This window comes from Propithecus coquereli, unplaced genomic scaffold, assembly GCF_000956105.1.
Source record: "Propithecus coquereli isolate 6110/MARCELLA unplaced genomic scaffold, Pcoq_1.0 Scaffold188, whole genome shotgun sequence".
NCBI lineage: Eukaryota > Metazoa > Chordata > Mammalia > Primates > Indriidae > Propithecus > Propithecus coquereli.
Genome location: NW_012143634.1, coordinates 5,324,584 through 5,336,339, shown reverse-complemented (window position 1 = coordinate 5,336,339; position 11,756 = coordinate 5,324,584). Strand labels below are relative to the sequence as shown.

Sequence of the window (11,756 nt, the reverse complement as noted above, 5' to 3'; positions counted from 1 at the left end):
ACTTCCTGAGGTACTGGCTTCTCTTTTACCTGGCTCAGAGCACTGACCCAGCATATCCTAGATGCCTAGGGGCTGCTGATAACAAAAAAGAGCTAGGCAGTGTGCTGTTGCTCTAGAGGACCCCACCCTCCAGTACCATAGACAGAGGCCAATACAGCTAGGCAGCCTCTTCTGAGGGGGAAAGAAAAGAGTGGAGTATGTGTTCAACATTACGCTTTTTCAGGGGCTGCCCGAAGGACTGGTTTTTGTCTCACCTATCTCAGAGTGCTGACAGGACATGGCATACTCTAGATGCCTGGGAGCTACTGAGAACAAAAAAGAGCTGAGTGGCATGCTGCTGCTCCAGAGGATCCACAATACAGCAGACAGAGGCTGAAACCGCTCAGTGGTTTCTCCTTCTGTGGGGAAAGGGAAGAGTGGACCATATGTCCATGTTCCAGCTTTTCAGGAAGCTACCCAAGGGCCTGGTTTCTGTTTGCCTGTCTCAGAGCATGGACAGGACTCAGCATCCTCTAGATGCCTGGGGGCTGTCAAGAACAAAAATGAGTAGTGTGGCATGCTGCTGCTCCAGAGGGCCCATGATACAGCAGAAATACACCAGACAGAATGAGAGATTACAAGCTCCTGAACAAAAAACACCAAATCACTCTTATTAGGAATCTACATGCACAGTCCAGAGAAGACACATTCATAGATAATGTTTGAGAGTTTCCCAGAATCTCTAGCCAGGCTGAATGGTGAAGGTCTTTCCCTGTATGAAATCAGCCCCATAAAGACTAGGAGAGGTGGCTGTTCTTTAAATGCATGGATATCAACACAAAGTTATAAGGAACAGAAAGAAAAAGGAAAATACCCCAATCAAAGGAACAAAATAAATCTCCAGAAACCAATGCTAAAGAAACAGAATTATATAAATTACCTGACAAAGAATTCAAAATAACCATTGTTATGATGCTCAACAGCTCAGGAAAATGATGCATGAAGAAAATGAGAATTTCAACAAAGAGATAGAAAGTATAAAAGAAAACCAAACAGAAATTTTGGAGCTGAAGAATACAAATACTGAACTGGAAAACTCACTAGAGGGATTCAACAGGAGAATTGATCAAGCAGAAGAAAAGATCAGTAAACTCAAATATAAGTCATTTAAAGTTATCCAGTCAGAGGGGCAAAAAGAAAAAAGAATGAAAGAGTGAAGAGAGCCTCAGGGACTTAGGGAACACCATCAAGTGGACCAATATATACATTATGGGAGTTTCAGAAGGAGGAGGAGAGAAAGAAAAGGAACAGAAAGCTTATTTAGGGAAACAATGGCTGAAAACTACTCAAATCTGGCAAAGAAAATGGACATCAAGATTCAAGACCAATGGGCCCCAAATAGGGCACATTATATTCAAACTGTCAAAAGTCAAAGACGGAAAAAACACACACACACACATAACATTCACTGGAACCTCCATGAGATTTTCAGTAGATTTCTCAGGAGAAATCTTGCAGTTCAGAAGGGAGTGGGATGACATTTTTAAAAAAGATCCAACTATATTCTGTCTACAAGAGACTGGCTTTAGATTTATGGACGCACATAGCCTGAAAGTGAAAGGATGGAAAAAGATATTCTATGCAAATGGTAACTAAGAGAGAGCAGCAGTGGCCATACTTATAGCAAACAAAACAGACTTTAAGTCAAAAACTGTCAGAAGAAACAAAGGATTTATGATAAAAAGGCTAATTTTCCAGGAAGATATAACAATTATAAATATTTATGTATCCAATATCACAGCACCTAAAAAACATTGACATAACTTTAGGGAGAAATTGACAGCAACATGAAAATTTCAATACCCCATTTTCAATAATGGATTGAACATCCAGATAGAAGATCAATAAGGAAATAGAGGACTTGAACAACACTACAGACCAAATATACCTAACATATATGTACAGAACATTCCAACTAACAGCAACATAATACACATTCTTCTCAAGCACACACAGAACACTCTCCAGGACAGATCACATGTTAGATCAACAAAACAAGTCTTAACAAACTTAAGAAGATTGAAGCATACCAAGTGTCTTTTCTGTCCACAATGGAATGAAACTAGAAATCAATAACAGAAAGAATACTGGAAAATTCACAAATATGTGAAATTTACACAACACACTCTTGAATAACCAATGAGTCAAAGAAGAAATGAAAAGGGAAATCAGAAAATATCTTGAGACAAATGAAAATAAAAACACAACATACCAAAATTTATGGGGTGAAGCAAAAGCAATTAATTCTAAGAGGGAAGTTTATTGTAATAAATGTTTACATTAAAAAAAAAATCTCAAATAAACAACCTGACTCTACACCACAAGGAACTAGAAAAAGAACAAATTAAGCCCTAAGTTAGCAGAAGGAAGGAAATAATAAAGATTAGAACAGAAATAAAATAAATAGGGAATAAAAAATAGGAAAAATCAACAAAACTAAGAGTTGGTTTTTTGAAAAGATAAGCAAAATTGACAAACCTTAGCTAGACTAACCAAGAAAAAACAAGAGAAGATGGAAATGAACAAAATTGGAAATGAAAGAGGAGACATAACAACTGATGCCAGAGAAATAAAAAAGATTATAAGAGACTATTATGACTAATTATATCCCAACAAACTGGGAAAACCTAGAAGAAATAAGTTCCTAGAAATACATAACCTACTAACTGAATCATGAAGAAATAGAAAATCTGAATAGACCCATAACTATTAAGGAGATTGAATGAGTAATCAAAACCTCCCAACAAAAAATAAAGCTTAGGAACAGATGGCTTCACTGGTGAATTCTACCAAATATTTAAAGAAGAATTAACACCAATTCTTTTCAAACTCTTCCACAAAAATTGAAGAAGCAGGAACACTTCCAAACTCATTTTGTGAGGCCAGCCCTACCCTGATACCAAAGCCATAAAAAGACTCTACAAGAAAAGAAAACTACAGGCCAACATCTCTGATGAATATAGACGCAAAAATCCTCAACAAAATATTAGCAAACCAAATTCTACAGCACCGTTAAAACAGTCATACACCATAACCAAGTGGGATTTATCCCTAGAATGCAAGAATGGTTCAACATACAAAAATCAATCAATGTTACACACATTAACACAACAAAGGATAAAAATTGCATGATCATCTCCATAGATGCAGAAAAGCATTTCACAAAACTTAACACCTTCTCATGATAAAAACACTCAATAAACTAGAAATAGAAGGAAGTTACCTCAACAAAATAGAGGCCATATATGTAAACCCACAGCTCATATTCAACAGTAAAAAACTGAAAGCTTTTCCTCTAAGATTAGAAACAAGGGAAGGATGCCCACTTTTGCCGCTTATATTCAATGTGGCACTGGAAGTTCTAGCCAGAACAATTAGGCAAGAAAAAGAAATAAAAATCATCCAAATCAGAAAAGAACTACTAAAATTATCTGTTTGTAGATGATATGATCTTATATATAGCAAACCCACAAAATTCCACAAAAAAGCCTGTTAAAACTAATAAATGAACACAGTAAAGTTGCAAGATACAAAATCAATATACAAAAATTAGTTGTGTTTCTATAGAATAGCAATGAACAATACTTAAAGGAAATTAAGAAAATAATCCCATTTATAATAGCATCAGAAAGAATAAAATACTTAGGAATAAACTTAACCATGGAGGTAAAATACTTATGCACTGAAAACTACAAAACATTGCTGAAAAAAATTAAAGACACAAAAAATAATGGAAAGCTCTCTGGTCCTCCCGTTCAACAGACAGCCGCATCTTCTCGCGCAGCGCCAGCACCGTCTCCGAGACACCATGGTGAAAGTGAAGGCCGGAATAAACGGCTTTGGCCGTATTGGGCGCCTGGTCACCAGGGCTGCTTTTAACTCTGGCAAAGTGGATATTGTTGCCATCAATGACCCCTTCATTGACCTCAACTACATGGTCTACATGTTCCAGTACGACTCCACCCACGGCAAGTTCCATGGCACAGCCAAGGCGGAGAATGCGAAGCTTGTCATCAATGGCCATCCCATAACCATCTTCCAGGAGCAAGATCCCACCAAAATCAAATGAGGTGAAGCGGGCGCTGATTACGTTGTGGAGTCCACCGGCGTCTTCACCACCCTGGAGAAGGCCGGGGCTCACCTAGATGGGGGTGCCAAGAGGGTCATCATCTCTGCCCCCTCTGCTGACGCCCCCATGTTTGTGATGGGCGTGAACCACGACAAGTACCAAAACAACCTCACCATCGTCAGCAATGCCTCCTGCACCACCAACTGCTTCGCCCCCCTGGCCAAGGTCATCCATGACAACTTTGGCATCGTGGAGGGACTCATGACCACAGTCCATGCCGTCACCACCACCCAGAAGACCGTGGATGGCCCGTCTGGGAAGATGTGGCGTGATGGCCGTGGGGCTCTCCAGAACATCATTCCCGCATCGACTGGTGCAGCCAAGGCCGTGGGCAAGGTCATCCCTGAGCTGAACGGGAAGCTCACTGGCATGGCCTTCCGCGTCCCCACTGCCAACGTGTCGGTGGTGGACCTGAACTGCCATCTGGAGAAGCTGGCCAAGTATGATGACATCAAGAAGGTAGTGAAGCAGATGGTGGATGGCCCCCTCAAGGGCATCCTGGGCTACACTGGGCACCAGGTTGTCTCCTCCGACTTCAACAGTGACACCCATTCTTCCACCTTTGATGCTGGTGCTGGCATCGCCCTCGATGACCACTTTGTAAAGCTCATTGCCTGGTATGACAATGAATTTGGCTACAGCAACAGAGTGGTGGACCTCATGGCCCACATGGCCACCAAGGAGTAAGAGCCCCGGACCACCAGCCCCAGCCAGAGCACAGAGGAAGAGAGAGGCCTCAGCTGCTGGGGTGTCCCTGCCTACTCAGTCCCCACCTCCCTGAGAATCTCCCCTCCTCACAACATAGTTTCCATGCCAGAGCCCCTGAAGAATGGGAGGGGCCTAGGGAGCCCCACCTTGTCCATGTACCATCAATAAATTTCCCTGTACTTGGAAAAAAAAAAATAATGGAAAGACATCCTGTGTTCATGGATTAGAAGACTTAATAGTTAAAATGCCCATGATACCCAAAGCAATCTGCAGATGCAATGCAATCCCTATCAAAATCCCAGTGGCATTTTTTGCAGAAATAGGAAAAAAAATGCCAAAATTCATATATAACCACAAAGGATCCCAAATAGCCAAAGCAATCTTGAGTAAGAAGAGCAAAGCTGGAGGCCTCACAGTTCCTTATTTCAAAACATATTACAAAGCTATAATAATCAGAACAGTATGATACTGGCATAAAAACAGACATATAGACCAACGGAACACAATAGAGAGCTCAGAAATAAACCCATTTATATATGTCAACTGATCTTTGACAAGGGTACCAAGAATATACAATGGAGAAAGGACAGTCTCTTCAACAAATGGTGTCGGGAAAACCAGATATCTATATACAAAAGAATAAATTTGACCTTTATCTTACACCATACACAAAAGTCAACTCAAAACAGATTAAAGATTTAAATATAAAACCTGAAACTGTAATATTCCTAGAAGAAAAGATAGAAGAAAATCTTCATGACATTGATCTTAGCAATGATTTCTTGGATATGACACCAAAATCATAGGCAACAAAGCCAAAAATAGACAAGTAGGACTATATCAAACTAAAAACTTCTGCACAGCAAAGGAAATAATCAACAGAGTGAAAAGGCAACCTATGGAATGGGAGAAAATATTTTCAAATCATTTATGTGATAAGAGGTTAATATCTAAAATATTAACAATTTAATAGCAAAAACCAAATAACTCAATTTTAAAATGGGCAAAAGACTTGAATAGGCATTTCTGGAAAGAAGGCATACAAACGGCCAACAGGTATATGAAAAGATGCTCAACATCACTAACCATCCAGGAAATGCAAATGAAAACCACAATTAAACATCACCTCACAGTGTTGGTGAGGATGTGGAGAAATTGGAACCCTTGTGCACTGTTGGTGGGAATTTAAAATGGTGCAGCCACTATGGAAAACAGTATGGAGGTTCCTCAAAAAATTAAATATAGAGCTAACATATGATCCAGCAATCCCACTTCTGGGTATTATCCAAAGAATTGAAATCAAGATCTCGAAGAGATGTTTGTACTCCTGTATTCATTGCAGCGTTATTCACAATAGCCAAGAGGTGGAAACAACCTAAATGTGCATCAACAGATGAATGGATAAAGAAAATGTGGTACAATATATAAACATACAGTGGTATATTATTCAGCCCTAAAAAAGAAGAAAATCCTATCACATGCCACGACATGGATGGACCTAGAGGACATTAAGCTAAGTGAAATAATCTGGTCACAATAAGGACGAATACCACAGGATCCCACTTATATAAAGTATCTAAAGAAGTCAGATTCGTTGAAGGAGAAAGTAGAATGGCAGTCGCTAAGGAATGAGGCAGTGGGAAGTAGGAGAGTTGCTCTTCAATGGGAATGGGCGTAAAGTTTCAATCATGCAAGAGGAAAAAGTGCTAGAAATCTGCTGCACAGCATTGTCCTTATAGTTAACAATATTGTACTATACACTTAAAAATTTATTAAGAGAGTAGATCTAGATTATGTGTTTTTTAACCACAATTAAAAAAAAAAAAAAAGCTGAGGCATAGCCTGAAGCCATTAACAGCTGAAGGCTATTAGCTAACTTTACTCCTGGCAGCTGAATGGCAAACTCCTTCTTGAAGATGAGAGCGGCACACCTCCATGGCTACTGAGCCTTGTGCTGCTCAACATTTTCAGTAGCGGTGACTGAGATCAAGGCATAGAATTAGAGATACTGATACATCTGTTGCTAACTCACAATAGGAAGATAGTCCTTATTACAGACAACTAAACTGAGTTCAAAAACTATCTTGACAGCTGGGACAGAGCTGGACTGAATTCAACAAGATGAATCCCACAGGATGAATGAAAGATCTCCCATTTAGGTTCATGATAACCAATTATATAAGTACTGACGGTGAAAATATTTTTTCTATTCATATGCAAGGATCTGAAAGTTGTATTTGACTGCACGACTAAAAATGATGCAAGAATGTGTGCTATGGCTACTTAAAGAGCCAAAGAATTTTGTGGCCACATTAATAAAAGTATTCTGTCTAGAACAAGGGAGGTAATATCCCATCTGAAGCAGGGTGTTCCCTTCTGGGCATCACTACATAAGGACAGTGACAAATTAGACACCATTGAGAGAAAGGTGACCAGGTTCTTGGAAGGTCAAGGAACCATGAAATATTAAAAACCGTGTAATATTGGCACCCTGTAGTTTTCCTGTGAAGAATTCATATAACACTGTAAAATAAATAACATTTTAGTTGTGCAGATGTTTTCAAATTTCTTTAACTTTTTATTTTGAAATTATTATAGATTCACAGGAAGTTGCAAAGATAACACAGAGAGGTCCCATGAGCCCTTTACCTAGTTTTCCTCAATGATTACATCTAACATAATTATAGCACAATATCCAAATCAGAAAATTGACATTGGCACAATGTTTGTGTAGTTCCATGCCATTTTGTCACATGTGTATATTTGTGTATCCACCACCACAGGTTTTATTGATCTTTTCAAAGAACCAGCTTTTTGTTTCATTGATTTTCTCTATTTTTTTTTTTCTGTTTTCAACATCCTTGATTTCTGTGCTTGTCTTTATTATTTCCTTCCTTCTGCTTGCTCTGGGTTTATTTTGCTCTTATTTTTCTAGGTTCTTGAGGTTGGAGCTTAAATTATTGATTTGAGATTTTTCCTCTTTTCTAATGTAAGCATTTAGTGCTTTAAATTTCCCTCTCAGCATCGCTGTGTTCCACAAATTTTGATAGGATGCATTTTCATTTTCATTCAGTTCAAGGTATTTTTTAATTTCACCCGAGACTTTCTCTTTGACACGTGGATTATTTGGAAGTGTTTTGTTTAGTTTCCAAGTGTTATCTCTCTGTTTATTGATTTCTAGTTTGTTTACATTGTGGTCAGATTTCAATTCTTTTTAATGTGTTAAAGTTTATTTTATGGCCCAGGATATGGCCTATCTTGGTATATGTTCCATGTGCACTTGAAAAGAATGCGTATTCTGCTTGCTGGGTGGAATGTTCTATAAATGTTGCTTCCATCCTGCTGGTTGATATGTTCTTCCATATCCCTGCTGATTTTCTCGCTAGCTGTTCATTAAATGTCCAGAGAGGAGTGTTGAAGTCTCCAACCGTAATTATGGATTTGTCTGTTTTTCCTTTCGGTTCTATCGGGTTTTGATTCACATATTTAACTGCTCTGTTATTTGGCACATGCAACATAAGAATCTATGTCCTTTTGGTACAGTGACACTTTTATTATTACATACTGTTATTCTATGTCCCTGGTCATTTTCTTTGCAGTCTACTTTATCTGATATTAATATAGCCACTCCTGCTTTCTTTTGATTAATGTTTGAATTATATAGCTTTCTTGTGTTTTTGTTTTCAACCTACCTATATCATTATGTTTGAAATGTGTTTCTTGTATCTCAAGAATGGAAAAACAAACACCACATGTACTCTGATACTAACCAATGGGCACACACATGCATAGAGGGAAGTAAAAAATCATTGGAAATCAAGCTGGGGAAGTAGGGGGGGAGGGGCAAAAACCCACCTAACCAGTACAATGAATACTATCTGGGTGATGGGCACATTTATAGCCCTGACTCAAGCCATGTAACAAAAATATTTGTTCCCCCTTAGTATTTCGAAATTTAAAAAAAGAAAATTAAACATGACCAAAAAAAAGAAATGTATTTTTCTGCCAATCTCTGTCTTATAATTGGTGTATTGGGCCATTTAAATTTAATGTAACTATTGATATGTAAAAGCCTAAGTTTGCATTTTAGTTTTTGTTTTCTGTTTACTCCCTGCTTTCCATCTCTGTTTTCTTTTTCCTGCCTTCCAGTGGGTTACTCAATATTTTTTAGAATTCTATTTTATCTATAGAATTATTGAGTGTATCTCCTTGTATAGTTTTCTTATTGGTTTTTCTAGGTCATGTATTATATATATTATGTACATATAATGTATATACAGTCATGCACCATATAACAATGTTTCAATTAATGACAGACCATATATATGACAGTGGTCCCATAAAATTATAATAGACTGAAAAATTTCTATTGCCTGGTGATGTTGTAGCTGTCCTAATGTCTTAGCACAATGCATTACTCAAGTGTTTGTGGTGATGCTGGCATAAACAAACTTACTGTTCTGCCAGTCATATGAAAATACAGCACATACAATTATATATGGTACATAATACTTGATAATGATAACAAACAACTATGTTACTGGTTTACGTATTTACCATACGATACATTTTATTGTTGTTTTAGCGTATACCCCTTTTACTTATTAAAAAAAAGTTAACTGTATAACAACCTCAGGCAGGTCCTTCAGGCTGTATTCCAGAAGAAGGCATTGTTATCTCAGGAGATGACAGCTCCATGAGTGTTATTGCCCATGAAGACCTTCTAGTGGGGCAAGCTCTGGAGGTAGAAGACAGTGATATTGATGACCCTGACCCTGTGTAGGCCTAGGCTAATGTGTGTGTATTTGTGTCTTAGTTTTTAACTAAAAATTTTAAAAGTAAAAAAAAAGAATGAAACTGGACCTATATCTCTCACTATATACAAAAATTAAGTCAAGGTGGGTTAAAGACTTAAATGTAAGGCCTGAAGCTATAAAAACTCTAAAGAAAACTTAGGAAAAATTCTTCTGGACATTGGCCTAGGCAAGAATTTATCACTAAGACCTCAAAAGCGAATGCAACAAAAACAAAAATAGACAAATGGGACTTAATTAAACTAAAAAGCTCCTGCACAGCAAAAGAAATAATCAGCAGAGTAAATAGACAACCTATAGAATGGGAGAAAATATTTGCAAACTATGCATCTGACAAAGAACTAATATCCAGAAAATGTAGTATATACATACACATATGCATACCATGGAATACTGCTTAGCCGTAAAAAAAAGAATAAAATCATGTCTTCTGCAGCAACATAGATGGAACTGGAGGCCATTATCTTAAGTGAAATTTCTCAGAAACAGAAAGTCAAATACCACATGTTCTTACTTATAAGTGGGAGCTAAATAATGAATGCACTTGGACATAGAGCATGGAATAATAGACACTGGACACTTGGAAGGGCGGGAAAGAGATGTAGGATGAGAAATTACCTAATGGGTACTATGTACACTAACTGGGTGAGGGTTACACCACTATGCAGTATATCTATGTAACAAATCTGCACGTGTGCCCCCTAAATCTATAAATATTTCGAAAACTTTTAAAGAAATGTAAATTTTAAAAACGGAAAAAAGCTTACAGAATAACAAGGTAAAGAAAGAAAATATTTTTATACTGCTGTACAATGTGTTTGTGTTTTAAGCTAAGCGTTATTACAAACCCACCACTCACTCACCAACTCACTCAGAGCAACTTCCAGTCCTGCAAGCTCCATTTATGGTTAAGTGCTCTATACAGATGTACCATTTTTTTTTAATCTTTTATACCATATTTTTACTGTACCTTTCCTATATTTAGATACACAAATAATTACCATTGTGTTACAATTGCCTACAGTATTCAATACAGTGACATGCTGTACAGGTTTGCAGCCTAGGGGCCATAGGCTGTACCATACAGCCTAGGTGTGTAGTAGGCTATACCATCTAGGTTTGGGTAAGTGCACTCTGATATTTGCACAGTGACAAAATCACCTAACAATGCATTTCTCAGAACATATTACTGTCGTTACGCAACGCATGACTGTGTATAACTTACCACAGTCTACTGTTGTCATCATCACAGTCTACTGGTGTTATCATTTCACCAGTTTGAGTGTAGAAACTGAAGGAAATCAAAATATTTTACCCCAATATATTTCTTTGACATATTTTGAGATGGCCGCCAGAAGGCTAGCAAGCAGAAGTGGCCCTGCAAATGTGTCTTTTGTGGGGGAAATTTGCATCTATAGAGAATCTGCATCAATGCAGCTAGGCCTACCTTTGGATATAGGAAGGATTAACTGAGTCTGATACTTAAAGATCTGAAAGAAACATTTACTATCTATTCTGCAGCTAGGGCTGCTACCTGTGAGGTTCATCTACATAACAAAAGCACACGGGCTAGCAGAGCCTCCTCTTCTCCCCCTCCCATAACCTGTCTTGCCACTAAAACCTGATTTACCTTCATAACCTGTTTTTGGCTATGCTCTGAGCTTGCATTCTTTCTGTAACCTCAAGATGGTATATAATTGTGGGGTTGAGTCTTCATTCTGAAGGCTCTCACGTGTACACATTAAATAAATTTGTGTGCCTTTTTGTTTTTTGTTTTTTTGTTTTTGAAACAGAGTTTCACTCTTTTGCCCGGGCTAGAGTGAGTGCCGTGGCGTCAGCCTAGCTCACAGCAACCTCAACCTCCTGGGCTCAAGTGATCCTCCTGCCTCAGCCTCCGGTAGCTGGGACTACAGGCATGCGCCACCATGCCCGGCTAATTTTTTCTATATATTTTTAGTTGTCCAATTAATTTCTTTCTATTTTTAGTAGAGACGGGGTCTGGCTCTTGCTCAGGCTGGTCTTGAACTCCTGAGCTCAAACAATCCGCCCGCCTCGGCCTCCCAGAG

At 38.3% G+C, this 11,756-nt stretch overlaps 1 pseudogene across 1 annotated transcript; it reads left to right on the top strand.

The window, feature by feature from the left end:
* Positions 1-3,785: 3,785 nt before the first annotated feature.
* On the top strand, positions 3,786-4,855 carry LOC105809058 (annotated as a pseudogene). Its single transcript, XR_001137421.1, has one exon. The product of XR_001137421.1 is annotated as a glyceraldehyde-3-phosphate dehydrogenase pseudogene (transcript).
* The last annotated feature ends 6,901 nt before the right edge of the window (positions 4,856-11,756 follow it).